The sequence below is a fragment of the Orycteropus afer genome, unplaced genomic scaffold, assembly GCF_000298275.1.
Source record: "Orycteropus afer afer isolate SDZICR_OR568_19922 unplaced genomic scaffold, OryAfe1.0 scaffold00013, whole genome shotgun sequence".
Taxonomy (NCBI): Eukaryota; Metazoa; Chordata; class Mammalia; order Tubulidentata; family Orycteropodidae; genus Orycteropus; species Orycteropus afer.
In genome coordinates this window covers 3,860,470-3,866,659 of record NW_006921600.1, presented here as the reverse complement: position 1 = coordinate 3,866,659, position 6,190 = coordinate 3,860,470, and positions in this window count along the sequence as shown.

Below are 6,190 nucleotides of genomic sequence, written 5' to 3'. Positions count from 1 at the left end.
AAAAAAAAAAAAAGGTGATATGACAGTAGGTTTGAGGGTCTAAGACCATAATCTCAGGAAACATCTAAGTCATTTGACATAGCATTGTCCATAAAGACAATGTTCTACATCTCTACATCCTACTTTGGTGAGAAATGACTGAAGCCTTAAAAGCCTGTGAGTACTTAATAGCTATCAGTTTCTTTCCCTTTTTATTAATTTTCTGTTTATAGACACATATATTTCCCTTTTTGTGATTAAACTTTTGCTTTACCATGTTTTGATGAAGGCTCAAGAAGTATAGAATTGACATAGGAATTTTTATGTATCAGTGATGTCATTACAAAAAGAAAGCTATTAAATTTTGAAAACAACTTCCAACTTAAGTTTAAAGTCTGAAATAACTAATTATATCCTCCAATTCCACTGGGTGAGTTTGCAAGGTGTAAACAGATGAATAGATGGTGTTAGAATTATTTTTGAAGAAAAATACCTCTCCTTTTTAACCAGAGTTAAATGAATATAAACCTTAAACTGAACTGAGAATGAGCAAAAGGATGAGAAAAAATTTCCAATCAAAAAAGCATCTGACATAAGGAAAACAGTAACAAGTCCAAAAGGCATTCCAGCTCTGACAGACTAGAGAATGCTCCATGGACAGAAATGCCATATAGTTTTCTTGTGTCAGGAAGCAGAAAAATATATATTTTTTGAGGTTAAAAAATACAAACTTTGTGTGGCTTAGTAAAGGGAAACAACTAGAATTTAGTCAATATTCTCCTAATGAGGATTACTTTAGTGGATAAAGTGCTTGGCTCCCAACCAAAAGGTTGGAGATTTGAGCTTACCCAGAGGAGCTCTGGTAGCGTAGTGCCTAAGGCACTTGACTGCTAACCAGAAGGCTGGCGGTTCAAACGCACCAGCCACTCCTCAGAAGGAAGATGGGGCAATCTACTTCCATAGTGATACTGCCTTGGATACCCAAGGAGGTCGCTATGAGTCGGGTCCAACTCGATGGCACATAAAAACAACAACAACAACAGAGGCACCTTGGAAGAAAGACCTGGCAATCTAATTCTAAACAATCAGACAATGAAAAACCTATGAAACACAGTTTTACTCTGATGCACCTGAAAAGAAATCAACTTGATGGCAACTGGTAGTGTTATTACTGGTTATTTATTACTTTATTTCTATGCTTTCCTTTAAAACATGTTGTAAGGCATATCGCAGTTTTAGGCTTGGCAATTTGCATTGAGAGTGCATCAGTGTTATTGGGGGTTGAAGAACCAATCAGAAAGACAAATATTCATGGTACCCAACTGGTTTGCATGCAGTCAAGTGTGATTTAAAGTACAATTGAAAGATCAACAATTTGCCTCTAAGACTGTATCTGGTGCATGGCTTTAAGATCTCCTGTACCAATTTATTCTCCCTCCCTTCCACTCTTTCCCCAGGGAAGCTAATAGCTAGTTTTTTGTTTTTGTTTTTCAATTCAAATGTTTCTTATTCCAGGAAGCTTTCTTTCACCCAGAGAAGCTAGATTAGGGCTCTCATTTTATTCTGGAAGTCCTTCCTCTTTGGAAGGACTAGTGAGGGTTTTAATCATTCCCTCAAAGGCAGATCTCTACACCAGAACAGCACAAATGAAGGGAATATGCCTGTTTTTCATATCTTACTCCAGGATTTACCTGTGACTCTCAAACTACACTTCTTCAGTCTGTGTAAAACATTCTTTGAGGCACAGGTCATATAATGTTGTGGATTCAAGTGTATCTTTTGAAAAGGTATGTATCTTGAAGTTTCCATCCTTATACTTCTGAATGTGACCTTGATGAGGAAAATAAGGTGAATTTGAAGATGTTATCAGTTTAGTTGACAAGGTCATACCAGAGTAGAGTGGGCCCTTATTCAAAATGACTAGTGTCTTATGAATGAGGAGGACAGACACAGGGGGAAGGTGTCATGTGAAGATACATCTACAAACAGCAAAGGAACACCAAGGGTTGTCAGCAGCCCCTTGAATTTAGGAGTGAGCCACAGAAGTATTTCACTATCAGAACCTTCAGAAGGAATCAACACAGTTGATATCCTGATTTGGGCTTCTTGTATCCAAAACTGTATGACAATAAATATCTGTTCTTTAAAAACACTCACTTTGTGATATTTTCTTATGGAAGCCCTAGGAAACTCAGACATACATTAATGAGCAAAACAGACAACAACGCTGCTTCATGGAACTTACCTTCCATGTGGAAAGAGAGCCAACAAGCAAAATAAGTAAGTAAGGCTCTCTGTAGAAATGTTTGATAGTAATGACTACTCTGGAAACAAATAAAGCAGGCAAGGGAGATCGTGAGGCTGGGAAGAGGCTTTCAGTTTTAAATAAAATGATTAGGAGTCTTCTCACCAAGGATTTGAGCAAAGACTTAAAGGAGGTGATGGAGCTATAATATCTGTCAGAAAGGTGCTTATTTGTTGAGTGAGCTAGTGAATGGGAAAAGAGAAGGCAGAATACCAGTTCTTGGTCCAGAGGCCCAGACGTTGAAATGGGTCTACCCCATTTACACAGTAGCACTGAACAAGGTTAGATGTGATATAAACACAACTGAGAAAGGAGCTTAGAATTTGAGGTTTTATTATTTTTCTGTTTGTTTGTTTTTAGTTTGGAGCATAACAGATAAGTAGAAGACAAAAAAGGAAAACTAGATTGTGTGACATAGACCAAGAAGAAATCTAGGAAAGTAAGGACATCAATTAGCTGGGGCCACCTTCCTAGAGAAAAGTGGCTACGGGTCAGCATGAGCAAAGTTTGGAATGAAGAAATGAACATACACTTGTATGTGGACACAGGTCAGGATTGGAACTCTGGACTTCTGGAAATGAGGTTGGTTTGAAAGGGTGGGACAGAAGAGGAAGGGTACTTAATGCCAGCACAAGAAATTTTCTATCTCATGTAATAGGCAACTATACTGACTGGCAGATTTTTGATGATTAATCTAGGACCCAAAATACATGGAAAAGTACAGGATAAGAACAATTTAGGGAAGGACCTCAATTAGTGTATGGCAACACCATTTGAAACATAGGAGGATGAGTGTGTGCCAGTAAGTAGGGAACTAATGGAACAATGAGGAAGAAACAAGTAACCAACTGAAGGGCAAGCCTCAAACTCTCTCCCAGTCAGTTTTTTCATCTGTAACATAAGTGGATTGGGCCAGATTATCTGTACAGTGACATATAGTCTGAAATTCTATGATTTTTTTGACCTACAGAGGTAGTATAAACAAAGATATCTGTATTCTGGCTGAACTGTACTACGATATTACCTCTTTTTATGGTTCTACTGTTAGTTTGTAGGTACACCTGGAACAGAATGCTGACATATTCATTGGAAACATCACTTCTGTTATTCTTCTACAAGTCACAATGAAATCAATTTAAAAAGCAAAATTTTCACATGAAAAATATTTCAACTTTCAGAAGCAATTTGTTTTATTCTATGACCATTATGAGAAAGTGACAAAAATTGGCAGAAAGAGAGAAGACAACAATTGTGGGCAAATTGAATTTTCTCACATACAACCACAAATCTTACCATTTGTCATGTGATCTTAAAGTATTAATTAAAGTCTAATTCACATATAATGTTTTTCTGAACTCAGTCCCTAGGTGATGCAAATGGTTAATACGCTTGGCTACTAACTGAAAGATTGGCAGTTTGAACCCAGCTAGTAGCTCTGAGTAGCATAGTGCCTAAGGCACTTGACTGCTAACTGGAAGGCTGGTGGTTCAAACCTATCAGCCACTCCTCGGAAGGAAGGTTGGTCAATCTACTTCCATAGTGATACTGCCTTGGGGTCGCTATGAGTCAGGTCTGACTCCATATCACATAACAACAACAACAGTAGCTCTGAGGCAGAAAGACCTAGAGATCTGCTCTCATACAAATTATAGCCTAGAAAGTGCTATGGGACAGTCTATTCTGCCACATGGGGTTGCTATGAGTCAAAGTTGACTTAACAGAATCTAACAATATGTACCACATATGGAACCACAAAGCAAGGCAAATCCTAATTAGAAGAGAGGTGGGTCATTTTATAGCACTAGCTTTTTTTACCACACCTCCAACTAAACTGATGTCTCAAGCAGCATATTTTTACCCAATAGAGAATGTATCTTTGAGTCACTGATTCCCTGTTTTCCTTTCTTACTGCTTCTTTGCTTTTAGCCTAAGTCATCATTAGACTAAATTTTGGTCAGGTGACTAATCAACTTTTCTAGAGTATAAGAATATTAGCCAAAATTTCTATATAGGCAAGTAAAGTAAGCTTTTATTGAGACTTTAATTTTTGTGGTTTAATTTTAAGTAAATTTGGCCTTTAATAGATTATTACTGTGGATATATATTTTAAATCAAGTTTTCTTCTGTATTCTTGTTCTTAAATTGTAAAATAAATTGAAACTGTAATGGATTGATTCTTTTGGGGGTTATCGGATGACAAAATGTATTTGCATATAGGGTAGGTGTAAATCTTTGGGGGTCAAAGAGAATAGTGTTGTTGTCTGAAGAATGGCAACAAATGTGTGAGGTTCAAATTTCCAGAATCTGTAAGGTTTATCTTATTTGGTAAAATTATCCCTTCAGATGTGATTAAGTCAAGAATCTTCAGATGTAGAGAAAATCATGAATTATCCTAGGAGGTCCAAAATGCCATCATAAGTATCCTTTTAAGAGAGAGCAGATTATTTTACTCACATACACAGGAGAGGGTGATGCAAAGATGCATCAGAAATCAAAGAGAGATTTGAAAATTCTCTGCTTTAACACTGAAGTACTGTGACCACCAATCAAGTGAAGCTGGAAAAGGCAAGAAGGGAGTGGTCTTGCTAACACATTGATTTTGGCCCATTGAAATGAGTTTTGTACTGCTGGTATCCAGAACTGTGAGAAGATAAATTTCTGTTGTTTTAAATCACCAGGCATGTGATAATTTGTTACAGGAGGCACAAGAAATTAATATAATCAGTATAGACCCTAACTCAAAATAAACTCATTGCCCCTGGGCTGATATAGGACACTATAGGACAGTATGCTTTCTGACTTACACATCCATCCCACATGACAATACATTTACCTATCCCATAATCCCCAAAAGTAGAAGTTTGATACAAGAAAAGAAAGAATTCAAATGCTATAATTTTTACTAAAATTTAATCTTAAGAACTTGAATACAGAAAATATCAGGCTCAAATTGTTCCAGCGGGAAATTCTACCACCCATATACAAAGAAATAATGCCAATCTCATACAAATTCTTCCACAGAAAAGATTAAGACATACCTTTCCCCAACTTGTCTTATGAAAACCTTCATTCCATACATTGACAAGGATATCATGGGGGAAAAAAAAATCACATAATTTTTTCTCATAAACATAGATGGAAAATAATCTTAAACAAACCATAAGGAAAACAATTCAGCAATACACAAAGAGGAAAACACATAATGAACAAATTGAGTTTACCTTAGGAATGCAAAATTAGTTTTACATTAAAATAGCAATCAGTGTAATGTAGCACATTACCAGAATAAAGAATCAATGTTATCCTAAGAAAATCCAATATGTATGTGTTTAAATTAACAGGATTACTATGTATTTTGTGTAGAAATGTCAAAAGGCAAAATATACAAGAAGAAGAGAACAATGAAGAAGAATTGCCTTGTCCAAAGTACAAGATTATAAACAGGGAACCAGAGACATCAATTGGCAAATGAGGACAACTATAAACAAAAAGAGGAAAAAGACTATGTAGTTACAGAACTTCTAAATGGTGAGGAAGTTAAGAGAGTTGCAAGATAGAATGGACTGTTCTAAACTTGGGGAGAAAATTATATATCATAGGGTAACCTCAAAGAAAAATGATGAACTTTCATATCACAATAAAAAAGAGGACAAGCACAAATACTCAGCAAATACTAAAACAACAACAACAAAGAAAATGATAACAGGATTCATAAACACAATGCGCTCAGCACAGAAAATAATATGGAACAAAGAAACAAGGGACACCATGAATAAACACATACCAAAATGACAGCAACCAAATCATACTTATCAATAATTACACTGAATGTTAATGGATTAAATGCACCACTCAAGAGACGGAGAGTTGCAGATTGGATAAGAAAACAAAACCCATCAATATGCT